At 44.4% G+C, this 27,191-nt stretch overlaps 1 protein-coding gene and 1 non-coding gene across 3 annotated transcripts in view; both read right to left on the bottom strand.

Moving 5' to 3' along the window:
• Positions 1 to 27,191, bottom strand: part of LARGE1 (LARGE xylosyl- and glucuronyltransferase 1) — a 645,394-nt gene that overhangs the window by 405,101 nt on the left and 213,102 nt on the right. The window lies entirely within an intron of this gene.
• Positions 23,583 to 23,717, bottom strand: LOC115836172. Its single transcript, XR_004031161.1, has one exon. It is a non-coding gene; the product is annotated as a small nucleolar RNA SNORA76 (small nucleolar RNA).

Below are 27,191 nucleotides of genomic sequence, written 5' to 3'. Positions count from 1 at the left end.
TTTTACAATAACTACTGGCTGAGAGCAGATCTCACTCTGTCCATACTAAACCTTTGGGAAGGTCGTGAAAAACAACCTTAACAGTTGCACCATCTTCCTGGTTTCCAATGAACAGACTGTTAGCTTTGGGAGAGGGTGAAGGCCGCCCATGAGTGTGAAAGATGCAGATTATTCCTGCATCTAACAAAGAGAATCTTGACTTTCAGATGTCTCATTGAGACATTATCCAGAAGGCAAGTCATTATTTCAACTCAGATGTCTTCTCAGAATACCCCCTTATCATCTGCTTTAGGAAAAAAAAAAAAAAACTGAAAAGATTATGTTGTGGGAAATGTCATCTGCCTGTTATGCAGAAGTGAAATTGAAGTGCTCTTTGTGTTAAATGTGACAACCATCACACTTGAAATCCAGAGTATAAATGTTACTAATACCCTCTGCAATCACCCACCCAGTTATCAGCTGGAGGAGGCTGCAAAGACAGATTCAGGTTTCTTAATTTTGCCACTTATTTTTTTCTTGTTAATTTAAAAATATCACAGTGTTTTAATTGCACTCAATTTAATGTACTATACCTGCCAGTTCCAACACACTTCATTATTTATATTGCTAGAAAAGCACTTAAAAATCAAATTGCATAATTTGTACTTGTACATCTTTAAGGTAGATTTATATCTGAAATTGTCAAATAGCTGGGGCCGTATTGCTCTGAACATTAAATTTTAACAAGTTGTCACCCCAAAACATTTGCAGGGGATAATGTGAATGGGCCATTAGTTATTTGTGTAGAAAGTTATTAAAACAGGCATTGAAATGTTAATTCATACTTTCAGTTGTTAGGAGCGAGGAGTCAAGGGCCCAACTACCAGGGTTCACGTCCCAGGTCTGCTATTTATTAACCCTGGACAGTCATCTTTTAGCGGAGCCCAATGTCACAGCCCACTTTTACACCTAAGTCTATGCTCATGCTAGCCCCAGGTTGTACCCACTACCTTAACTGCCCCAGGCTGATCAGAAGATAACAGGAAAAGGCTAGATATCTAAATGATGCACTTCTACCATGCAAAGACCAAGAATCTGATGCAAAGTGGTTGGGTGCTCTCTGGTTGGAAAGAAATATGAGCCATGGTGTGGTGCGTGGACACTGCAAATTCCATGCCAAAGTGATCCACACCATATTAACACAGCATCACCTGACATGTTAACATGCTGATAACTTAAACTTCATTAGTTTTATAGTTTTGTTAGACTTCATTATATAAATCTGTTGTACTCCTCCAGTTCATGCAGGCTCTCTCTATACAGAGGTTGCACCAGATTGCACATTTAAGTAATATTAAAATGAAAAGAATTTACATTAACACAGTGGTCTGTGAAAATTGTACCTTGGGATGGCAAGATACTAAACTGAAGAAATTGTGTCCAAACGACCTGTGGTCTGGCCCTGGCCTTGTTCTCCCACCCTTCCCACCTCTTCTCCTGCACCAGGACAACCCAGGCTGTTCCCTGTCACCCAGGCTGCTGCCACTGCCCCCAAATGGGAAATTCTTACTCAACTATCAACTCCCCCTCATCATAAATCCATAAGAAATCTTCCTGACTCCTGCTGGTGGACATTAGCACTTCCTGACTGGTTCCTCTGCCCTCATCCCATCTTCCATTTCTGCAACTCTCTCATTGTATGAAATCCTTTATCATCACATCTAAGCTCTTGGGAAATAGTAGGTGCCCTTCATGAAATCAGGAACCATGAATCTTTGAATTACTGGATCTCTAGTAACACACACAGTGGCTGGCATAGTGTAAAAACTTGGTACAAATATGTTTGCAAGTATATGACCCACTGTGAGCCAGACACTCTGCTGTGAGCTTGCTGCTATGTTATCCGAACCCAGAGGAAAACCAGAGACATATGGTTTTATTTTACTGAGGCTCAGACCCAAGTCCATACCAATGGTAGGGAACAAAGCCAGCGGTCCCATCCCAAGTTTGCTGGCTCCAACCCACTTCAGGTTAGTAATGAAAACAATGATGATGGCAACAACAAAGATGATGATAGAAATGATAATGGGTAACATATACTGATGGTTTCCTATATGACAAGAATTGTTCTAGCCATTTTGTGTTCTTAATTTATTTTATAACACCATAAGATATATGATGTAATCTGTCATGGTAATAAATTGACTTGACTGGGCTACAGGGTGCCCAGACATTTGGTCAAACATTATTCTGGGTGTGCCTGTGAGAGTGTTTCTGGATGAGATTAACATTTGATTTGGTAGAATGAATAAAGGAGATTGCCCTCCCTAATGGGGTTGGGCTTCATCCAATCAATTGAAGATCTGAGTAGAATAAAAAGGCTGAGTAAAAAGAAACTGCCTGTCTGACAGCTGAGCTGGGACACTGGTATTTTCTTGCCTTTAAACTTGAACAGAAATATAGCTGTGGGTTTTGAGTCTGTTGGCTTTCAGACTGGAACTATATCATTGGCTCTCCTTGGTCTCCAGCTTTGCTGACTGAAGATCTTGGGACTTCTCAGCCTCTGTAATTAAATAAGCCAATTCCTTATAATAAATCTCTTTATATATTATATATAACAGAATCAATAGGATGGATGGATGAACAGACAGACAGAAGGACGGACAGATGGACAGACAGACAGACAGATGATAGGTAGAGATAGAGGAAAACTGAGGAACAGAATGGTTAGACAAGCAGACAGACAGACAGACAGACAGACAGAAGACAGATGGAGATAGAGGAAAACTGAGGCATAGAATGGTTAGGCAATATACCCAAAGTCACATAGTTACTACATGACAGAGATACTATCTGAACTCTGCCAGTCAGGGTCCATGCCTTCTCTTCCCAGCAAGTTGACTATACACCACCAAAATAACAGAGTATACTCTCTCTGGAGCCCCTGATGAAAAGCCCAGCCTGGGTCCAGAAGTACTAGAATGGAGCTGGGGGTTTACTGTAGGTAAAGCGCCACCAGAGTCTGGTCCATGGCAGCTATCTCAGCATCACCATTGGTTGTAGTAATAGCAGCAAGACGGCCCTCGCTGGAAGACTGTCCTTTGGCATGACAGCCAGGAGGGTAGGAAGGTGCGGAGAGTAAACCATTCTGAGATACTAACAGTTTTGCAGTGAGCTGCTCTTTAATAAGACACAAGGCAAGATTTAGTACCGAATGTGCTTGCTCTTAAGTCAGCAACATCAGAAATCATTGCAGGTTGTACACCCGGTGAATGTGGAATGTGTTTGGGGAAGGAACGCTGTTGTGCAAATGGAATCCCTTCTCTATGTCATCCACTCCCTTCTCTGCCCTCGCTCCCCACCACCAACACCTTGGTAACAAATTTATGTAAGAGAAACATGACACAATTATCAAGGCCAACGAGAGTGCAAGGACCTAGAGAAGGGCCTCAGCCTCGGGCTACCCATGTGATTTATACCCTTCGCACTCCTGGCTTCCACAGGCCCTGATCTGCCCCCGAGAAACAAGACGGATAGAAGAGAAAATCCCATAGAGGTCACCCTGAGAACCTTTCCTTTGAGAATGAATCTGGTATTTCACTGCTCTCCTGAGTCGCGCTGCCTATTAACAAAGGGATGGCCCATTTAGGGACAGTTAGTGGTTGCCTGTAACTCCATGAGGAACTGAGGAAATTGAGAACCTAGCTCAGTAGAGGCCACTGTGTGCATAATGATAAGTTCCTCATTAGGACATGCAAGGATGAAGAAAAATATCGCCAAGCCAGCCAGGGTGGAGCTAAGCAGCTGAGAACTCATTCTAAAGCTCATCCCGGGATGCCACCCAACCCCGTGTGCTTCCTACAGTGATGGCCTTCCATCAAAAAGGGGGTGTGTGGCTTACGAATCTGCATTTTAACAAACCATAGTTGATTCAGATCAACTTGTTCCCCCACTTTTTCAACCAAGGTTGTTCACGTTTCATTTCACTTCTTCAAGGTGATGAATGATGTCTGCTGAGGCTCCGTGACCATCGGTTTCATTCTGAGGATTTTCAGGTGTATGGGGGGTGGAGCCACCAAGCACAGACCAATCCTAGCACTGCCAGCTCCTCACACCGGAGATTTCCCTTGAGATGAGATGGGATGGAAACACAGCCAATGGGAACCCATCCTAAACCACACACACGAGGAAAGGGCAAGAGCTTCAAGACAGTGACTGGGGCAGCTGGCATATGCTCTGGAGATGAGAAGAGGGTGGAGAGAGGTAGTGTGATGGTGACCTGGAAACCCTGGGCACTGGATGAAGTGCTGAACAAATGCCAGGGGGTATTAATATACAAAAGAAATCCCAGCCATCCTGCCTGAAATGCTGAACAAAGCACTTCCTGGAGCACCTTGTAAAGCACGTACAAATGCCTAAAAACAGGAATGTGAGTGACATCAACCTGTAGTCAAACTTGCATCCCTAATATCCAAATTATAGAACCCAGTCATATTCCTTGGGAGCACTTGGGGGACAGGGTTTTCTCTTTGGCGTAATTAAGGCAAAGTCCTACAGCATTTCCCAAAGCAGATACAAGAATAATGGCATCTGAATCAACTGTGGTTTTGTTAAAATGCAGATTCCTAGGTTACGCCCCCGGTCTGACTGAACTAGAATCCTAGGCATGAGACTCAAGCATATTAATTATAAACAAATTTGCTAGGTATTTTTTATTTCCACTCAAGTCTGTGAACACTGCTCTATAAAGTTCTGGAATCAGAACTGGGTTCTAATTCTAGCATTTAGGATTGAGGCAGCTTTCCAAGATGTGCCCTCATCTAAACAATGTTCCCACTGAGAGCTGACTGTGGGTCTGGGAGACACATGTGCCAACAAAACTTCAGGAAAGAAAGAAATAACCATGACACTATAAAGCAAATACAGTAGAATGTGTGTCACACTCTCCTTAGTCTTGATTTTCTTAGCTGTAAAATGTGGACCATCACAGCACAACCCCACCTGTCGTGAGGCTCAACCAAGAGACAAACATGCAGAGCAATTAATTAGCAGAGAATCTGGTACAGGATAAGTGCTCGAAAGATGATGAATTCATTTATGGTGGTATTTATCGACTCATCTATCTATACAGAGTGCATATAAATTCACTGAGAGTTCAAAAAAATGCAGCAAGCCATGGCAAATTAAATCAGCCAACTCTCTTTCCTTGTGGGCATCTAAAGCTAACCCATCTAGAGATATGTGGGTTGGGCTCAGGCAAACAAGTGGCGAGTTGGTGCACAGCTGACCGGGCCCTGAGATGCTCAATGTCCCTGCCTGTGAACTGGAGTTTAGGATTGGTTCTGTCTGACCGCCCTCTTTCCCTGGTGTACCCAATCCACTAACAACCCCTGGTTCAAACCCCTGTTTAAGACCAGGGCTTTGAGACCAGACTGGCCAACATGGTGAAACCCTGTCTCTACTAAAGGTACAAAAAATTAGCCAGGCGTGGTGGTGCGTGCCTGTAATCCCAGCTACTGGGGAGGCTGAGGCAGGAGAATCGCTTGAACCTGGGAGGCAGAGGTTGCAGTGAGCCGAGATCGTGCCATTGCACTCCAGCCTGGGCAACAGGGCAAGACTCCATCTCAAAAAAAAAAAAAAAAAAAAAAGAGAAAAATGGTATGAATAACTAACAAACAAGCTGCACAGGTATCACAACATACCCCCAAATCCAAACACTTCTCAGCATGTCCATTTGGCCTATCATGGCCTAGACTAACCATGCTTTGGTCTTAGGGACTATGGCACCCTTCCCTTCCTGGTCTCCTGATTGCAGTTTTCCTTCCAGCCCAATGCTCTCTGCATACAGCAGATTCCTGCTCTGAGCCCATCAATGTAGGGTTGCCAGATTTAGCAAACAAAACTATAGGATGTCCAGTTATGTCCAAACTAAACAATTATCCATCGTTTATCTGAAATTCAAATTTAACAGGCTGTCTTCTATTTTATCTGGCAACCCCAATGCCAGTGGCTTCCCACTGCATTTGGAACAAAGCTCAATCTCCTTGCTAGCATCTGTGAGGCCCCCGATCATGGACGCTGGCCTAACTCTGTTCCTGTCTCTTCGTCGTTGCTGTCCCTTGAACATGCCAAGCTTGTTCTGTCTTGGGGATCACTGCACTGGCTGCTCCTTCCATCTGGAATATTCTTCCCTCAGATCTTTGCTTGGCTTCCTGCTCCAAGATGACCACCTCTTCTCTTTTTTTTTTTTTTTCGTTTGGTAGAGAGGGGGTTCTGCCACATCACCCAGGCTGGTCTCAAACTCCTGGCTTCAGGCAATCCTCCTGCCTTGGCCTCTCCAAGTGTTAGGATTACAGGCGTGTGCCACTGTGCATGGCCTCAAGCTGACCTCTTCAAAGAAGTCCTCTCTGACCTTCTAAAATCCTACTCTCCATCCGATGCCCCAGTCTCCAGTCTCCATCCCTTTACCTTGCTGCCTTTTTTTTTTTTAAATAATATTCATTACCAGCTGATAGAACTTGGTTCTTATCCATTTCTCTTACTGGAAACTAAGTATTATGAGGGCAAAGACTGCATCTGCCTTGGTCATTAACATATCCCCAGGGCTGAGAACAACAGGGAGCACATAGCAGGCACGAAGCAGACATTCACTGAATGAGTGAAGGTTCCAGGAGGCATCGCATGTTCTTGAGAGCCACGCCAGAAGTTGTGCCAGGCTGACACACCCCAGCAGGTGTTATTGACTTCTCAGTTATGTCACGTGCTAGGGAAAGTGTGGAGAGATGGGAGGGGAAGAGGAGCGCTCGGGATCGATGCACCCACTCACATGGAAGATGGAAGAGGTGGGAGGTGGGAAGAGAACTTGCCGTTCACCAGGTAGGCCTGATGCCAACCTGAGTGCTACCCACTTAAAAAGTAAAAATACCCAATAGTAATATTTGTCCTATTCTTTATCTGACAGAGCCTCCACTCACCTTCTCTCTTGATGGTAAACATAATACAATGTCATACCTACAGAGAACTTCCATATGCTTATTCCCCCCTAGACCCACCACAACCTCACATGGAAGGTATTCCTGTGGGGAGGTATTCTCATCTCCGTGGGGAGAAAGTCAAGGCTCAAAGAGGTGAAGAAACTTATCCAAGATAACACAGCAAGTAAGTAACAATGTCAGGATTTAAATGCAGCAAAACAGAGATAATGAAATGCACCAACCCTGAAGCCAGGCTCCTTGGGATGAGATCCTACTCGAACGCTGTCTCTATCTCAATGTCCACCTACAAAGTAGAGGTGAGAAGAGTCCTTCCCTCACAGAGCTGTGGTCAAGATTAAATGGGTGAGTACTAACTTGCTGGAAACAGTGCTAGTCCATAGGAAGCAGTAGGTTAAGTGTTCATCATTACTTTAAGCTCAGAGTGTCAGAGTCCAAATCCCCTGCAGGTTGCATTGTTTATTTTTTCTTTTTTTGAGATGGAGTTTCGTTCTTGTCACCCAGGCTGGAATGCAATGGTGCGATCTCGGCTAACTGGAACCTCTGCCTCCTGGGTTCAAGCAATTCTCCTGCCTCAGCCTCCCGAGTAGCTGGGATTACAGGCATGCGCCACCACGCGCAGCTAATTTTGTATTTTTAGTAGAGATGAGGTTTCTCCATGCTGGTCAGGTTGGTCTTGAACTCTCAACCTCAGGTGATCTGCCTGGCTTGGCCTCCCAAAGTGCTGGGATTATAGGTGTGAACCACCGCACCCGGCCCTGCGTTGCTTTGAACTCAGACTTCCAAAAGTCATGCACCTTCAGCCTCCTCCCCTGGCCGTATCATCCATTCTCTCCAGATCTTGGTCTCCTTTGGAAGTGGAGGGATGGTCATAAAGCCTTCCTCCCTTGCTGGTCTGGTCATTAAGTCTCCTATCCTGACCAACTGAGCTGTCCATAATGTGTCTATTTCTTCCACTTCTGATTGGTAGGGCACACTGATCTACCAATCAGAAGTGGTTGGTCCCACTGGGTCCACTCCACCTCCCTAATTTTTCCACCGCTCCTGAACCTCCTTCAGTGACTTCTCCCAGCATTGGTCCTAGCTTTGAAAAGTTTTATGCCTTTCCTAAGCACACATCTAAATGTAAAAACACTACATTAAGCATCAAGCCCTGGTTTGGAGCTTCAGGCCAGTAAATTAAAAGTTATAGTTCCCACAGTAACCATCTCTCTTCCTACTATGCCCATATTTAGAACTACGTGCTACTGTAAGGGCTGACAAATTTATTGTCTCTCTCTCTCTCTCTCTTTCTCTTTCCCTGTGTGTGTGTGTACACATGTGTGTCAGGCTGGCTAAGTTTATGAGGAGTGCAAAATCTCAGAACTTTTCTGACTCTGGTGAGGTTAAATTCTCAGCAGAAGTGGTTGCTGCATGGGTTGCTCAAGCAGGAAGAACTCCAGAGCACACCCTGATGAATGCCCAGAAAGCCGCATTCAGCGCACTTCTAGGACTTCGTTTGGCCAATATCGTGACAGATAAAACACAGAGAGATGAGACAGACAGAGGTGACCGAAGGGAAAAACCAAACAGGCAAGGAGCAGGGTTAGGGGAGGAGTGATTTGGGAAGCGCAAAAGAAAGAGGCAAAAAGGAAATGGGTACTGAGAAGAAGGAATATATTGAGGAGTCCAAAAAGTAGAAATGACAAAAAGAAGAAGAGATAGGCGAAATACTCAGAAGGAGGAAATGTAAAGAAAAAGGGGGGGGGGGATTAAAATGGAGAGAAGATCAGGTGCAGTGGCTCACACCTGTAATCCCAGCACTTTGGGAGGCCGAGGGGGGTGGATCACGAGGTCAGGGGTTCGAGACCAGCCTGGCCAACGTGGTAAAAACCTGTCTCTACTAAAGATAAAAAAAATTATCCAGGCGTGGTGGTGCGTGCCTGTAATCCCAGCTACTCGGGAGGCTGAGGCAGGAGAATCGCTTGAACCTGGGAGGTGGAGGTTGCAGTGAGCCGAGATGGTGCCATTGCACTCCAGCTTGGGTGACAGGGCGAGACTCTGTCTCAAAAAAAAAGGAGGGAAAAATGATATGAATAACTAATCTTGTAGATACTTATAATGTACATCTTTCACATTACACATTACAGAGCTTTCACTCCCACATGACCACTAGACGTCCGTCCTCCATTCCTCTCACGCTAGCTGCTTCCATGGGGAATCTCCACAGGGCATGAAAGGTAAGAGAGGGTACTCTGTGGCCAGGCTGCCCTGAGTTGCCTGGGGCAAAAGAAAAAGGCAGAAAGGAAATGGAGACAGGAAGCGGGAATACAGAACCCAAAAAGTAGAAATGACAGAAAGAAAAGTTAGGCAAAATGACGTAACAGCTACGTGACCTTCAGAAAGCTGGTTAATGTTCTTAGACCTCAGTTTCCTCCTTTATAAACTGAAGATAATGGTCCCCATCTCATGGGCTGTCCTCAGGACTAACTAAGTATACTCATGAAGCACCAGTAAGTGCTACATGAATGTAGGGTCTATAGAAGTTTGTCATTCAGCCCTCCCAGCAACCCCAGAAATAGGTATCTACAGCCCCAGGTAAGGCTGGAAGAAGCCTGACCTGAGTTACTCTCCCAAAGATCAACAGGAAGTGGAATTCAAACACACCTCATGCTCCTTCTACCAGAGACCTGGGGAAAAAGAGGGAGGGAAGTGTGGAAAACAGGCAAGAAAAAAAAGGGAGAAGGACCTTTCCCTGTAGGGTGAGGGCAGACAGAGTCAGAAGGCAGAGAGAGAAAAGAGGAAAAAAAAAAAAAAAAGGAATGGTAAGAGAAATCCTGAGGCCCCTTTGACAAAGGGAGCCAAGGTAGAGGCTGGCTTGGGGGCCATCTCCATCTGACATTAGGGGCCCCACTAGCTAATGAGGCTGGCATTCAATGTTGCAGGCTGGCACCTTCTTGCTGTTCTGCCTACACGCCTGTCCATCCCTCCACCCACACCTTTCCATGGCTCCATCCATCACCCTCCTGGTCTCATCCAGTACCACTGAACTAGTGCCACAACACACAGCAGACGCTCATGTGGACCCTGCCATGGCTCCTCCACAACAAGCCTGCCAGTTATTTCCTAGCTCTGGAACACACACCAGAGCTGGCGGGGCACCAGACCCCAAGTCCTCATCTCCAGGGGGACCCCAGGTTGACTGGGCAGACCATAGAACAAATCATCCTTTGGCTTGAGAGCAGTGCAAATTTGCTATGGATGTCATTGAAAGAAATAAATATAGAAACCCCAGAATGGCTCTGGGCAACTGTTTTCCAAAGTCCAGCCATGCTCTGTTAGCAGATGTGGAGGCAGCCACAACTGCAAAATGTTAATCCAATTGACATTTTGAGGGAGGGAGGAGAGAGGGAGGGAGGGAGGAGGAGAAGAGGCTTACTGGTCAGGAGAAATGGTTTCACCCATTTCTAAAAGATGGGAAGGAGGAGGGAATTAAAAATAGATTTGTTGCTGCCCTAACACTACAAGCCATGCACACGACATTGATCACAGAGAGAATAAGCACGGCAGAGGATCAGATGCACCAGTACCAATGGGCTCATTTCTCACCAGCAAATATTGACTGCACAGTAAGAAACTATGCAAGCTCAAGACTGGAATATGGCTCCTCATGGGGCAGGAAACAAGTCAGTCAGCAAGCAAAACACATGCCTCTCTGCTCACATCCATACAACTCTATACAGGTTCAAACATAAAAATCTGCTAAGCCCCATTAATCTAAGATTCCCAGCATGTCCTGGACCATCATGGCTGATATCTAATAAGCATTTGCAAAGGCCATGACTCCACTTAACAATTAGTCTCCTCCTACTGTCTGGGTCAGATCCTTCAATGGGTCCCACAGGAAGGCAATGGATGACCCATATGGAACTTAGAACAGCCTTGGCCTAGGAAGGGTGGCCTCTCATCTTCTCTAGGCAGCTCCCTGGACTCTAGGAGAGCAGTTCTCTTCCTCCCTCCCTCTACCCCCATATTTCTTTTCTCCTAAGTGAAGAGGGTTACAGTATCTTGAGTAGACCTTAGAAAAAAGCATCTCCCTCATTATGTCACTGATTTGTTTCTGAAAATAAAATGTTTTGTGCCAAAAGGCTACCATGGAACCAATCTCCTATTATTTTAAGTAGGACAAATTATAATTAAAATTATAAATTATAATTAAAAATTAAAATTTATTGTATGCTAAGCAAACTGCCCACTTCCCTTTCCAATCAATGTTCAAAATGGAAAAGAAAATACCATTAGATAGTTGTAGGTAAATGACAACTTCTCTTGTTAGGATGCAAAATGCTTAAAACACTGCTTCCTGTTCACAAAACTATTCATGCAGCCATCAGCCAACAGGGGCTATGCATGCAGTAACATGGCCTTCCCCAGTAACAGCAACATTTATTTATTTATTTTATTTTATTTTTGAGATGGAGTTTTGCTCTGTCACCCAGGCTGGAGTGCAATGGCACAATCTTGGCTCAATGCAACCTCCACCTCCCAGGTTCAAGTGTTTCTCCTGCCTCAGCCTCCTGAGTAGATGGGAGTACAGGCACCCGTCATCACACCCAGCTAATTTTTGTAGTTTTAGTAGAGATGGGGTTTCACCATGTTGGCCAGGCTGGTCATGAACTCCTGACCTCAGGTGATCCGCCCACCATGGCCGCCCACAGTGCTGGGATTACAGGCGTGAGCCACCGCACCCGGCCAATGGCACCATTTTAGACCCTCATTATCCTCTTTCTGATGTTTAAGGTTTTCAAAATGTGTATATATCATTCTGACGTTCTACCAATTTTATCAGTTCTGTAACTCAATATTTATCACACACATCATTTTGCTAAAAGTACTATATCAATTTTTACAATGTAAGTATAAATTCTCCGTATGTAAACATCACTCCAAAAATATGACATATGTACTTTTTATGAAGTTTAGGTATTAAAAAAAAAAAGGCAGAGAACTACCATTCAAACCTGCAATCCCATTCCTGAGTATATACCCAAAAGAATAGACATCATTCTATTATAAAGACACATGCACACATATGTTCACTGCAGCACTATTCACAATAGCAAAGACATGGAACCAACCTAAATGTCCATCAACAGTGGACTGGATAAAGAAAATATGGTGCATATACACCATGGAATACTATGCAGCCATAAAAAAGAATGAAATTACCTCCTCTGCAGCAACCTCGATGGAGATGGAGGCCACTATCCTAAGCAAACTGACACAAGAACAGAAAACCAAATACCACACATTTTCACTTACAACTGAGAGCTAAACTATGGTTCGCAAAGGCAGAAAGAGTGGTACAACAGACACTGGAGACTCAGAAATGGGAAGGCTGGCAGGGAGTGAGAGCCAAAAAACTACCTACTGGGTACAACGTACACTACCTGGGTGACAGGTCCACTAAAATCTCAGACTTAACCACTACACAATTCATTTTTATAGCCAAAAACCATCTGTAACCTTACAGCAACTGAAATGAAAAAAAAAAAAAAATTAAAAAGAGGGAGGGAGGGAGGGAAGGAAGGGAGATGTTAGGAAAGAGCTCTCATTGTGTTATATATAATTTACCAAATTAAAACCAACAAACAAGAGTCATTCTACTAATGAAAACCTCAACCCATGGCTGGGCGCGATGGCTCACGCCTGTGATCCCAGCCTTTGGGAAGCCAAGGCGGGCGGATCATGAGGTCAGGAGTTGGAGACCAGCCTGGCCAACATGGTGAAAACCCCATCTCTACTAAAGATGCAGAAGGTTGCACGGGCATGGTGGCGCAGGCCTGCGGTCCCAGCTGCCCGGGAGGCTGAGACAGGAGATCACTTGAACCCCGGAGGTGGAAGTTGCAGTGAGCCAAGATTACACCATTGCACTCCAGCCTGGGCAACAGGGCAAGACTCTATCTCTATTAAAAAAAAAAGAGAGAGAGAGAGAAAAAAGAAAAGAAAACCTCAACCCAGAAGCACGCTGTAGGGTGTGCCTGTGTGTCATGGTAGACTTTATATGATAAGTCTTAGGTTGCAGTGCAACCCAGGTGTAGCCAGTGACCATTTTACTCAGGGACCCACCCTGGAGAAAGGAACAGTATCTGCTCACAGTATTTGAGGCCCAATACCGTCCTGAGGTGGCTCCCTCTGTTAGCACTGTCTTGATCTAGTGAATTCTGGAATCAGTTTTTCCTGGTGACATTAGCAGCTTGTCAAATGACATGTTAGATGTTCGGAAAGAGCTCTCATTGGTAAGATAAAGTGCTACCAACAACGTGGACTGGCTACAGTATATTAGAGATACTCCCCACCTTTTCATAACACAGAAGGAAAATCTAGAGAGGTTGACATCAACAATCTTAGCGATGATGTCTAAGGGGTGATCCATAGCTATTCTGTTTCCAGCTGCTGCTTAGGAGAAATTCTGTTTGCCTAATGCCAACTATGAGGGTGACAGCAATGGTCCCTGTCACAGTGTCACACCTGCCTCTAGTGAACCTTTCTGTAAGACAGTGGTCACAGCATCTGAAAGGACAGAGGGCAGAGACGTATCTTTACTGTTAGCTGAATCATAGTGCGCCTACTAATGAATGTTTGATCAATAAATGTCTCTTTGTGTGGCAGAATCTGGTGGAATAATTTTTTTTCATCACAATATGTTAGTGAAGTTCTAGTTTGAGGTTCTATCATCTTCAACTTTTTGGCCACTACTATTACCTACAAATTCAGCTAAGAGTTGTCCATGACCAAATTGATTTAGGTAAATTCACATACACATACACATATACGTGGCGGGGGTCGGGGGAGAGATAGGAAGGGGAAGGGAGGGAGTAGGGAGAATGAAAAACATAGGATCAGGTAGCCCCCTAGTCTCTTCCAACTATAAACGTTTGCATTGAACCTTATCTAAGAGATGACTAGTGGTCATGTTTGCATGCCAGCACTGACTTTGGGGGCATGAGCAAGGATGAGATTAGAGAATGAACCTTTGGGCTTATCTTTACAAAGTAAAAGAAATAAATTAATTAAGTGCTTACTGAGCATCTTTAGTGAATACTGTATCCAGGCTACATCCCCAATCCCAGTTATTTCAGTCTCCTAAGATTTTAATTTTGTGTACTCTCTATTCAATTCAGCAAAAATCACCCTTGTCCCATAAAGCAATGATCAGAGAGCTGCAGTAATTTTTTCTTTCTTTCTTTTTTTTTTTTTTTTTGAGACAGAGTCTTGCTCTGTCTCCCAGGCTGGAGTGCAGCAGCAAGACCTCAGCTCACTGCAACCTCTGCCTCCCAGGTTCAAGTGATTCTTGTGCCTCAGCCTCCCGAGTAGCTAGGATTACAGGCGCACGCCACCATACCCTGCTAATTTTTCTATTTTTAGTAGAGACAGGGTTTCATCATGTTGACCAGGCTGGTCTCAAATTCCTGACCTCAAGTGATCCACCCACCTTGGCCTCCCAAAGTGCTGGGATACCCGGCCGTGATTTTCTTAACAAACAACTGCCACCTGATGCAGATAAAGGAAGGTACCACACATCCTATGATTTTATTTTCAGATTTTTCCCTAATATTTTATTATGAAAAATTCCAAACACACAGTAAAATTGAAAGAATTTTACAATGAACATATATATAGCTGCACCTACGATGTACCACGACCCTCTTACCATATTTGCTTTTATCATATTTGTCCTTCTATCCATCCATCAACACATCTTTGGTTTTTTAATGCATTTCAAAACAGTAAGACAGTCAGCAGCACATTACTTCCTAGGCATTTTAATATGTATATCATTAACCAGGATTCAATAATGTTTATGGGTTTTTCCCCTCTTCAAGGTAAAAGTTACATACCATGAAATGCACAAACCACTGGGAAAATTTTGACAATGCATACTCCTATGTAACCCAAACACTTTTCAAGATGCAGAAAGTTCTGAAGTGATGAGGAAGTTCCCTCAAGCTGTTCTCTGACAGTATCTGCATCCTCCCACCATAGGCAATCCCTTCTTGATTAAGCTTAGTTATAGATTGGTTCTTTCTGTCCCCAAACTCAATCTATTAGGAATCCTGAAGTATATACTCTTTGGGTAAGCTTTCTCTCATAACATCAAGTTTTTGCAACTCATTCAAGTTGTTTCATGTATCGCTAATCTGTTTTTACTTACTGCTTGGTGAGTGGCATACCATAATATTAACAGAACACAAATTATTTATCTCTTCTCTCAGTGATGAATACCTGGGCTGTTTTTGCAATAACAGTTTCATAGTCTAGTGATAACTACAACTGCAGCTGAAGGGTCAGAGGGTAGATATCTATTCAGTATTTTTCTGGTTTTTTTTTTTTTGAGACAGAGTCTCACTCTGTTGCCCAGGCTGGAGTGCAGTGGTGCAATCTTGGCTCAATGCAACCTCCGCCTCCTGGTTTCAAGCAATTCTCCTGCCTCAGCCTCCTGAGTAGCTAGGACTACAGGCACTTGCCACTATGCCCAGCGAATTTTTGGTATTTTTAATAGAGACAAGGTTTCACTATATGGGCCTGGCTGGTCTCGGGCTCCTGACCTCAAGCAATCCGCCCGCCTCGGCCTCCCAAAGTGCTAGGATTACAGGCCTATCTATTCGGTTTTATAGGAAATCACCAGACCTTTCTTTAAAGGAGATGAACCATTTATATTCCCACCAATAATGTGTGAGGGATACAGTTGCAACACATTCTTACCAACATCTGATGTTGTTAGTTTTGTTTTATTTTAATTTTGGCCATGCTGGTGGGTTTGAAATGGCATCTCATTGTGGTTTTTCCTGCTTCCTGTGAGTTGCTTGAACATTTTTTTAGAATTCCATTGTAAGTTACCTACGGTGGTTTTTAATGCATCCCTTTGTATAGCTTTTTGAACGGTTGCTCTAGGTATTACGTTACATATGCATAATTTATCAAAGTCTGACATTTTACCAGCTCGAGTGAACTGCAGCACACTTAACTCCCATTGTATCCCTTTACCCTCTCATTTACAATAGGGTTGCCTTAAATATCTCCCTTACATATATCAAAAGCCACATTAGACATTTTCCAAACTCCTTTACATCTTGGACTCTGTTGTGAAACCTAGTTTCCACCAAGCAGACACACCTGCATGAGATGACAGAGGCAAAAATGAATGCCAGGAGGTAGAGGATACTCTTGGGCCTGCTTCTGCTGTTTTCTGGCAAGCATGAGCAAGGGATGATATTTTCTTTTTGAGGCAGCTGTCGTTAGAGCTCTGAGTCTGGTCCCAACTTCTCAAGTATCAAAAAGTATGGTTCTTGTCCTGCTCACACAGATCTCAGCAGATACAGCAGGGTCCTTAAGGGAGCAGCTGCCCTGTGGCTTCTTAACCACAGTTTCCTTGGTGGTCTGGTTCAATATGGTTCTCGCCTGTGTCTCTAGCCTCTCTTAGCATTCTTCAAGGCACTTAAGAATGGCAATACATTGGCCGGGCACAGTGGCTCATGCCTACAATCCCAGCACTTTGGGAGCTCAAGGCGGGTGGATCACGAGGTCAGTAGATTGAGACCATCCTGACCAACACTGCACTCCAGCCTGGCGACAGAGCTAGACTCTGTCTCATAAAAAAAAAAAGGAAATATATCTTTTTATCTTTTTCTATTGAAGCTCATGCATCCTCTTGTCTATAACTGAACTCTAATGGTTATAGTCCCACAGCTAATTACTGGCAGAGCTGGGATCAAAACTCAGATCTCCGTTTGTTCTTCTGCAGTGCGCTGCAGAGTCTTTCTCTCAACAATGTTCTTCAAAGAAGAAAGAGTTGAAAGTCCCACATTCTATTTTGAGAACACACACTGGGAATGAAATGTTTGTATTTCTCTGTCACATCCTTTTCACCCTACATGTGTGGTTATCTTTGCCTGGGTGAGTTAAACCGCTACTCAGGAATGAGACACTGTGGGTGTTTCTTAGGCAGCACAATGGTGACAGCAATGAGCATATTTTTCTGCTGTGCCTTGCTGCTGGGGCTGGATTAATCAAGACATTTGTTTCTTAAAAGATTCAACTCACCGCAGTAAACAGAGAAGGATGTAATCTGCAGTGGCTTCTCACACTTTATTGCATGTGGACAAACCTTTATCTTATTTATTTTTTATTTTTTAAGATGGAGTCTCACTCACTCTGTCACCCAGGCTGGAGTGCAGTGGTGCGATCTCTGCTCACTGCAACCTCTGTCTCCAAGGTTCAAGTGATTCTCTTGCCTCAGCCCTCCGAGTAGCTGAGAGTATAGGAGCTCGGCTAATTTTCGTATTCTTTTTGTAGAGATGGGATTTCACCATGTTGGCCAGGCTGGGCTTGAACTCCTAGCCTCAAGCAATCTGCCCGCCTTAGCCTCCCAAAGTGATGGGATTATAAACATGAGCCACTGCGCCCAGCCAACAAACCCTTAGCTTAGAACTCAAAGATCTGGATGGACATTTCAGCTCAGCTACATCCCAGGTAGGGCCATTTACTGAACCTTTACTGAACTTCCACTCATCCAGCCCAGCTGGCTTCCTTGCTCATCTTCCAACAAGATAAGCACACTCCTGCCACGGGACCTTCACATTTGCAATGTCCACTGGATAGAATCTGCATCCTCTCGATATCTGTGTGCTGTGCACCCTGACTTCACTCTAATGTCTGCTCAAAAAGCTTTCCCTAACACCCTGCTCCCCTGACTTACTTTTTTCCCCATAACACTTAAATGACTCAATCTTATATACCTATTCCTTCACTGATTATCCCCTGGTGACTGGCACATAGCACGAACTCCATAAATCTTTCAAGAGTGAATGAACGCCTGCCTGCAAGTTTGACAGAGACTCGGGGTCCTCCTCTGTAGGCTGACCTCCCAAAGCTGACCTTGAACAATCACTGTAAATATGAACTGAGACTGGTTATATGAAAACCCATGATGGTGAAAACATGTGCTCGGCACATAGCAAGCATTCTACAAGCTTTAATGTTTCTAAGAAAAACTATTTTTCACATTCTAACATCTCTGAAGTTGAGAAAGTCTGAGCAATCACTGGAGACCACACAGCAGGGGTAACACAGCTGTTCCTGCTCGTGCCTTCACCTCTTCGCGGAATGGGTGTCACAGGCTTCAGTGAAAATCCCGGAGACAATGAAGGGAGTCACTCTTTTAACCACTATGAACCAAATGGTTGTGGGAAGAGGCAGGAAGAAATAGAGAACCAGATGTGTTTAGCAACATTCCTAGAAGCAGAGCCAGGAGGAGGCCAGCTCCATAGAGCTGCAAAGTGGGTTAAGAGTCGTCTTCACAGGATATTCATAAGAAATGCTGCATGCTCATGATGATGCACGATGTAGACAGAAGCAGGAGATGAACTGAGTTGAAAAATGGATTCTGACGAGTGAGATTCCAAGCAAAGAGGCTTTTGCAATATCTGAACTAATATATTTGCCTATACTTTCCTTTATGTGTAGGCATAGCAATAAAATATGACAAAAACCCATGTCTAAAATAGTTCTTTCAATAAGCATAAAAGAAAGATTCAATGGGATAAAAAAAAATTGTGCCATGATTTAATTAAAAGATTTCTTGGCTTTACATAAAATGATGCCATGTCTTACATTCAGTGGCATCTAAGGTTAGGTGAATTTGTTTGAAAAAAAAAATTGAAAAACAAGACTCCAAAGCACTCTTGACCCCAGACACTTCTCTATTGGTTCATCCATTGACCTAATTTCCCAGTATTTAATTCCCATGTCTATTTTCAGGACTGACTTACATTGCAGGTTCCAATGCAACCACTGACTTACATTGCAGGTTCTAATGTAACCACTGTCCTTAACGAGTACATAGATTTGTTGCCTTCTCTCCAGAGGCATGAGATTTGTTGCCTCCGACAGTGGTTGTCAAAGGGTTGTCCTGGGACCAGCAGCATCAGCATCAATGCACATTCTGAGGCCTCCCAAGACCTGCTAACTCGGACAATGGGGGAGAAGAAGGGGTTCCAACAAGCCTTCCAGGTCATTCTGATGCATGCTGGAGTTTGAGAATCGATGCTATAGGAAAAATACCCAGTACCATCTACCATCAACTTGTCCACTCACGTGTCACCACTCACTGAAGTTTAACTACAATGTCCAGAGAATTAACTGTGCACCAGGCACTATGTGGAAGGCTGAATGCTGCCTCACAATCCAAAGTGGTATGTGTGTAAATGACTAAATAAAATGCAAAATGGGATGACATGAGGGCTGGCGGGGGTGCCAGAACCATGCTCTGTTCAGGGAGATAGAGGACTGATTCTGATCCAAGAGTCCCGGTGTACTTCATGTCTGAATTTTATAGGTGAAGAAGCTGTTTAGAGCCCACTGTGGTGCTTTCTTATTGATGGAGAGGCACAGTCCCTCTCCCCCAAATGCTGGTGGCCTGGAGGCGGTGTCTGAGATGGCCTTGAAGAGTGAGTAGGAAACCCGTAAGTAGGCAGAGGTCTTGAAGGACATTCTGAGTAGAGGGAAAAACAGAAACAAAAGCAGGGAAGTGTGAAAGTAATTATTTTGTTCCGGGAAGAGTGGGTAGCAATCTGCAGTAGTTTAGGTACCTTTTAAGCTTGTAGGAAAGGTTGACAAGGCATGAGAGACCTGGAGGGACAGGAGGGTGTAGCCTGAGAGTGAATTTCCACATCCATGGTCTGAGGTGAGCAGCTGGCAGTGAGGACAAAGATGTTGACAACAGTGTTTCTCATCCTGTAAGAGGAACATGGATTTCCTAGGATCTGGTTAAACTGCGGGCTCTGATTCATCATCTTGGGATGGGCCTGCAGTTGTGTCTTTTTGAGCAGCTCCCAGGTGATGTTCATGCTTTTTGTACCTGGATCACACTCAGAGTGGTGATGGCCTGGAGGGGAACGCAGGTGCTACAGGGAGAGTACATGAAGATGCTTGGAAATGATGCCTTTATGTTGCTGTCAGGATACATGATTGGATGGGTCCATGATGGTGTTTTCAGAAGAATGGCAACAGATGGAAAGGAAAATGGGAATTGGGGGCAAAAGTTTTCATAAAGCAAAGGCGGAACGTGGAGTTCTGCAGATGAAAAGGAGGTTGTTGGAAACAGAACAGTGTATCCACTGCAATTAGTCTCGGCAGTGCGTGACAATAAATTCCTGATAACAGTGGCTTAAACCAAAGGGACTTTTATGTCTGTCTCACATCCAGAAAGTCAGGAGGTTGGTAGTGTAGGGTGGAATGTGATTTAACAGTGCCATTGACTTCCCTGGATCCCATCATTCTGCTTTACCATCCTCAGCTCTAGGTTGAAGCCCCTCAGTGTCCAATATCATGCTAGAGCATCAACATCCTTGTTGCAGGCTGGCAGCCAAAAGTAGTGGAAGAGAAGGCCAAAAACGGGGACACATCTCAACAGCAAAAGTGATTGCAAGTGGATTCCTTGAAGTTCCATGGCCATGCCCAACTGCCACAGGGGCAGGGAGACACAGTCATTTCTCTGGCTGCTTTGCTCTCCTGAATGTAAGCAGAAGTGTGTTCCTAAGCAGAAAAGGGACAATGGATATAGGGAGGCAACATGGCAGTCCTTGCTGCAAGTGGAATCCATGGTGACAATTCAAAAGGGGAGGGCACAATGAAGTAATCAGATTCTTAGGGGATACTTGAGTGTCGGCCTCTTGTGCTCATGGGTGTCTGAATCTGCTTGTGTCTTGCGACTTGGCTAGTTCATTAGTGTGAGTGTTCCTCTCCTCTGTCATAAAAACCTGTCCCAATCCTTCTCATCTGCAAGAGCCAGCTCCACTGCCATCTCCTCCAATAACTGTGGCTGCATTTCACAGGGTTGTTCCAAAAAGTCAAGGTAAAGCACTAGGAACAATGCTTGGCACATATTATGTGCTGGGCACATAATAACCGCTTAATAAATGCTAGATATGAATTACATGCACCAAGACCCAGCATGGGTGCAGACACATAGTAGGCATTCAATATGCATTTGCTGAATATAATCTGCAACTTCTGGACTGACCTCTGTGCCTTAATTTTTTTCCTGGGGCTCATGTGTCCACCACACCTACCATTCTCCAAGGCCCAGCCAAAAGCCAGAATCTAGCCCCCAATAGGGACATTATTTAGATGAAAGAACATTTTTCCACAGCCATCCTAGTTTTCAGGGTCTTGCCAAGAAATAGAAAAGAAAAGCAATATAAATGTTAATAGGAAATTGTCTATTCACTTTTACTTAGGCTAATCTACAGCAGACCAACAAAGAGGGAATTAGACAGCCGAAGGGATAGGAAAACACGGCACCTTGACAAGCTGAAGCCCAATGGACTGCAATTTCTAGGAGGAAATGTAATTCCAGGCCAACAAGGAAGGCTATGTGGAAATCAGGACAAAGGGCTTCTCCTTGGGATGCCTCTATGGTGTGAGATGAAGTTCCTGCTGTGGTCCCTGTTTTCCTGGGCATCCATCAAATTAGTGCCTACCATATGCAGCCACAGGTCTGAGTGGTAGGGACAAAAAGGTGATTACAGCAGCTCCTGTACCCAAGGACTACGGAGGCAAGAAAAATAAACCTATAACTACAATACAGTGTGAGGTAAATGTTACTAGATGTGTAGTCTCAAGATATCTTTAGATAAGCAAGGAAGAGGGGCAGATTGCCAGAACAATGGAGCACGAGAAAGATTAGGTACAAAGTTGTCTTCTTGTAGAGTAGAAGACCCTGAGACGGGGTTCTAAAGGGTGACTAGGAGTTACCCTGGCAAAGAAGGCAGGAAAAGGTGTTCCAGGAAGTGTGAACACCAGGTACAAAGACTAGAGTGCATGAGTTCATGTCCTTTGCAGGGACATTGATGAAGCTGAAAACCATCATCCTCAACAAACTAACACAGGAAAAGAAAACCAAACATCGCATGTTCTCACTCATAAATGAGAGTTGAACAATGAGAACACATGGACACAAGGAGGGGAACATCACACACTGGGGCCTATCAGTGGGGTGGAGGACAAGGGGAGGGAGAGCATTAGGACAAATACCTAATGCATGTGGGGCTTAAAACCCAGATAGCAGGCTGACAGGTGCAGCAAACCACTATGGCACATGTATACCTATGTAACAAACCTGCATGTTTAGGACATGTATCCCAGAACTTAAAGTGAAAAAAAAAGAAAAAAGAAAAAAAAAAAAGACTAGAGAGATACATCATGATAGGCTAAATAACGCCCCCCAGAGATTACCACCTGATAATTCCTGAAATTTGTGAGTATCGCATTACATAACAAAAAACGACTTTGTAGGTATGATTAAAGACCTAGAGGTGGAAGATGATCCCAGATTATCCTGCTGGGCCTGATATAATTACAAAGGTCCTTATAAGAGAGATGAAGGAAGAGTCGGCATCAGAGGGAATGTTGGTGTGATAATGGAAGCAGAAAGTGGTATGATTCATTTTGCGGATGGATGATGGGACCACAAGCCAAGGGATGCAGGTGGCTGCTAGAAGCTGAAAAGGGCAAGGGGATGGGATTCTCCCTCAGAGCTTCCAGAAGAAGACAGCCCTGTGAACACCCTGACTTTAGCCCAGTGAGACTGATTTTGGACTTCTGACCTCCAGAACTATAAAAGAGTAAACCTGTATTATTTTAAGCCACTAAGTTTATGGTGATTTGATATAGTAGCAACAGAAAACTAACATATATGTGTTAAGGTGTGTCTTCCAGAATGTTAAGGAAGAACATCAGAAAAATGAATTGGAGGAGGCAGGCTCAGGCCAAGTCATGGAAGGATCTGTGCACCAGCCTGAGTTTAAGTTTTATCCTCAGTGTGGAGCTTCCACTAAAGCGTCTTAGCAGAGGGATACTAAAGCGCTGAATCGTCAAATTTCTAGATCTTAAATCTTAGGAATGACCACGTCTAATTCTCCACTTTATTGACTCATTTCTTTTATTATAGACTGTAACGACTGTATAAAACAAAGGAATAATCTAATGAAATATGGAAGGCTATTTCATCCCTCCAAATTCCACTCTAATGTTCTTGAAGATGCATACATGTATCTGCAGGGCTGTGACCCAGTACAAGCATGGGTGTGCAGGCAGGGGAACTTACTGGAAATTGGGGATTTCTCCCCAGAATCCTGGCCTGATGATTGCTGTATGGCTACAAAGGCCTCGTTCAAATGTCCCACCCTGCCCCAACTCCAGGAACGGGACAGGCAACCCATGTTCACTGAGTGCTCTCTTAGGGCCAGAAGCTTTGTGAACATTCCATCATTGAGCTCACCACGATCCTTCTGGGCAGTACCCTCAGCTGCCAGGAGCCTCTTGCAACTGAGCCTGATTCCCTGAGCACTGCCATTGCAAGGCACGACACCCATCAGCAAAGCCTGGAAAAGATGATAATCCACCTACACCTGGTCCCTGCCTACCTCTGCCCAATCTCTGTCTACACACAGAAAAGCATTGAAGGGTAGAATTCCAGCCGGCCTCCTCCTTCTCACTTACTCTTGGTACACCAACCTTTGTGCACTCACACACCCCTTGTCAGGGCCCCTGCCAGCTATGTCCTTGGCCAAATGTTGCTTGCTGCCAAAGGAATCACTTAGGTGGCCTCTAAGCAGCCCTGGATCTGACAAGCTGGGTCTGCTCTAGCACTGCTGCTAGACCCCTGAGGCCACGGCCAGACACGCAGAGGCTCTAAAGCAGTGCTCTGTCTGTTGCCAGAGCAGGGGACCCACACTAAGGAGGACCCAAGGCACAAGAAACCTGAGTTCAAATCCTCACTGAGACACTTCACGGCTGTGAAACCTTGGCCAAGTCACTGTCCTTCCATTGAAACAGTAGCGTGTGGCCATCACCAACACTTGCCACCATGGTGCACCCCATAAATTAGAAAGCTACACTTCTCATGCATCTGATAGGTCCCACAGCCACAGAGGCCTCTGTGGTGGAAACACACACAATATAACACAACACAACACAACACACACACCTGGCAACACTGGGCACTGCTGAAGCCTCAATTTTGAGCTGTTTTCAACAGTGTTGTCATGAACAGATTCTTGCAGAGTCTGCTCCACCCCCTTCCATCTTTTCTTTTAAAATCTATATTTGGAGACAGTATTTCCCAGAAAATAAAAGCATTGAGTTGAAGGGTCTATCATGGAGTTAAAGGATACACACAATTTATGGTTCTTGTGATGACCTGGCTCTCTCCAGGAAGAGCGATGTTGATCCCACCAGCAAGTCAGATCAGACAACACTGCTCATGTCCCTACTTCATTCCAGCATGGAACTAAGCACTTCAGTTATTCTTTTCCAATACCACACAATGCTCAGCCCCATTTGACTGATGAGGAAAGTGAAGTTATGGAAAGCAAAGCGACTTGTCCAAGGCAATACAGTTATTCTGAGACAGAGCTGGGAGAAGAATTTAAGTCCCTAGAATCTTCCAACTCCATTGTATCTATTGAATTATTCAGGTCTTTGAGTTATCCCACACTACTTCAACAGTTTTCATTCATTACAGATAACCATAGGCCAGGTTCTAGACTGGCTACTTTATTATATACACTACCGCGTTCATCCAAGTCAATAAGGCAATAAACATGATAATGTTTTCAATGATGGTAATAGCACCTACCTACTACTGAATGTTTAATATGTGCAGGCATTGTGTAAGCACTTACATTATTTTAACTCTAAAAATCTATGAGTTACCATTAACATGCCCAGTTTATAGATGAAAGAATTGGAGCTCGGAAAAGAGACATCGCCCAAGAGTCCCACAGATGATAAATGGAAAACACATCCATCAATAAATGGATTTGAACACAGGGCTGGCTCCTAACAGTTAACTGCCCCAGGTGGGTGACAAGAAAGAAGGTTTCTAAAGATGACAGTGAGAAAAATCAGCATTCCATGTTGCTTTGTCTTCCCTGCAATGTGCTGTGTGTCGTTTGATCAGTGCTGAGTTTATTTCAACCCCATCAGACTGGCTGCATACAAATGCATGTCTTTCTCTTCTGGGGGCTGCTTCCCATTATAGCAAACATGGATCACACGGCTCAGCCCACACCCCCACACAAGCCTCCAGGGTACCGCCTCCGATGGCCAAGAGGGACCTCGTCAGGGCCTGAGAACAGAGAGAAAGCTCCCTCTCATGGCACCATCTGCACTGCAGAGGAGGAAACAGGAAGGGGGAGCTCCTAGAAAGCAGCAAGAGTATCCTGGTATAAGGGGTGAGCTTCAAGGCTAGGAAAGAAGCCACAGGTTCAAGTCCCAACTCGGCCCATAACTCAATGTGTGACCTGGGGTAAGTCAGTCTTGGTCACAGGACAACTAATAAAATTATTAAACAAATAACTTGATGTAATTTCATATTCTCCTTCTGGAAGGGAATGGAAGAGGGTCTAGTAAAAATAAGCTGAATTGCTTTAAAGAAAGGAAATGATTCAGCAAATCCAGACAGAAGATACCTGGGCCTCAGATCATTTCCATAGCTAACCTACCTTCTTAGAAGTTCTTTTCGTCAAAAGACAGAGAGCACATGTACCCTAAAACCTAAAGTATAATTTAAAAAAAAAAAAAAAAGACAGAGAGACATAAATCCCCACGAATTGGCCCTTTTCTGCCCTCAGGCAGGTATAATCTCAAATTCTTCCTGATCCATGACATCTCAGATCCTGAAACCACTGCAGGATGAAACAGCCCTATGGACACCCTGACTTTAGTCCAGTGAGACTGATTTTGGACTTCTGACCTCCAGAACTATAAAAAAGTAAATCTGTATTATTTTAAGCCACTAAGTTTATGGTGATTTGACATAGTAGCAACAGAAAACTAACATATATGTGTTCAGGTGTGTCTTCCAGAATGTCTTCCAGAAGGCAGCCTGAAAAAGCAACCATCACCCCATCATTGAGTAAGAATTCTATCATCTTCAGTAGATCCAGAACTGGCACACGAGACCAATTCTAGCTGAATAATATCATGGCTACCAAAGACGTGGGAGGGAATGGGGAAAACACGCTGGCTTCCCTCCCTCACTGCCCTGACACTAGATGCATCTGTCAGGTGAGAAAGGGAGTGCTCCCGGGGCCACACCTGCCCCCTGGCACAAGCAGGCCCATCATTTTACTGTGAGTCCATCAGTAAAATACAAGGAGTATCCAGGTGAATAGGAAAAGCATTCAACCTCCCTATAACAAAATTTATAAAATCAACGTTAGCTTGCCAGGGATCCTCTTTGACTGTAACTTAGAAAGTCTCAAGGTGTTAACAGCTGGAAGTGGCTATTGGGTTCCTAAAATCCTATAGCTGGGGTTTATGGCTACATTTCTGATGCACAACAACCAAGACCATCCAAGCACACACGCACCATGCTCCCTCCTTTCTCCAACTGCTCTGGCTTTGCAGCCAATCTTACTCCCTGGTCTCAGTTCTTTGGAATCAAAGGAACTTTCTAAAATATCAAGCTGCTTTAGAAAAGTGTCAATTTGTAAATTCTCCATTTGGCCCTGTCTACCTGCAAAGATACAGATAAGTCTGGGGGAAGCAAAAGAAGCGGATTTTGTGTCTCTTTTTAGTTTCCAGATGGAGCTGCCTCCCACAGTCGACCCACACACCCAAGTGGCTGATGTCACTGTTATGATTTTAGTAGCACTGTGAGGGCCCTGGGGGCGAGAACCCCCATAAAAATCAACAATATCAAGCACATCTGAGAAAGCCAGAGAGATAGAAACTAGGGAACCAGAGTGTGCTTAGCTCTGGAAGTGTCTGCAGAATTGCCAAGCAGAGACCTATCATATGGACATCTGTGCACACGCACAGGATGGAATGAGCCAGGGCCTTGGAGAGGATGACACTTGACAAGGCTGACGATGTCCAAGCTGCTGAGAAGGATCCAGTCCCAAATATCACCCAGAAGGACCTTAGGGAAAATTCCCTTGGCCACTGTGTAGAATGTCAGGCTCAGGACTAAGAAAGCACCTGTCCCAGAAGAGCAAAGAGTGTTTTCAACCAAGCTTGGCACTGTCGTGAGTCCAGCCTCCACGGACTGAATAGAAGTTAGGAGTCGTTAATGTGGAGCTGCTATTAGAGCGAGGGAGGGATGGAGGGAAGGAAAGAGAAAAGAAAAATCTAAGGAATATGACAGTGCACTGGGCACTAAGGCTGTCTATG

Source organism: Nomascus leucogenys, chromosome 7b (genome assembly GCF_006542625.1).
Source record: "Nomascus leucogenys isolate Asia chromosome 7b, Asia_NLE_v1, whole genome shotgun sequence".
Classification (NCBI taxonomy): domain Eukaryota; kingdom Metazoa; phylum Chordata; class Mammalia; order Primates; family Hylobatidae; genus Nomascus; species Nomascus leucogenys.
The sequence above is the reverse complement of the archived record's forward strand: the minus strand, read 5'-3'. Positions and strand labels throughout refer to the sequence as shown.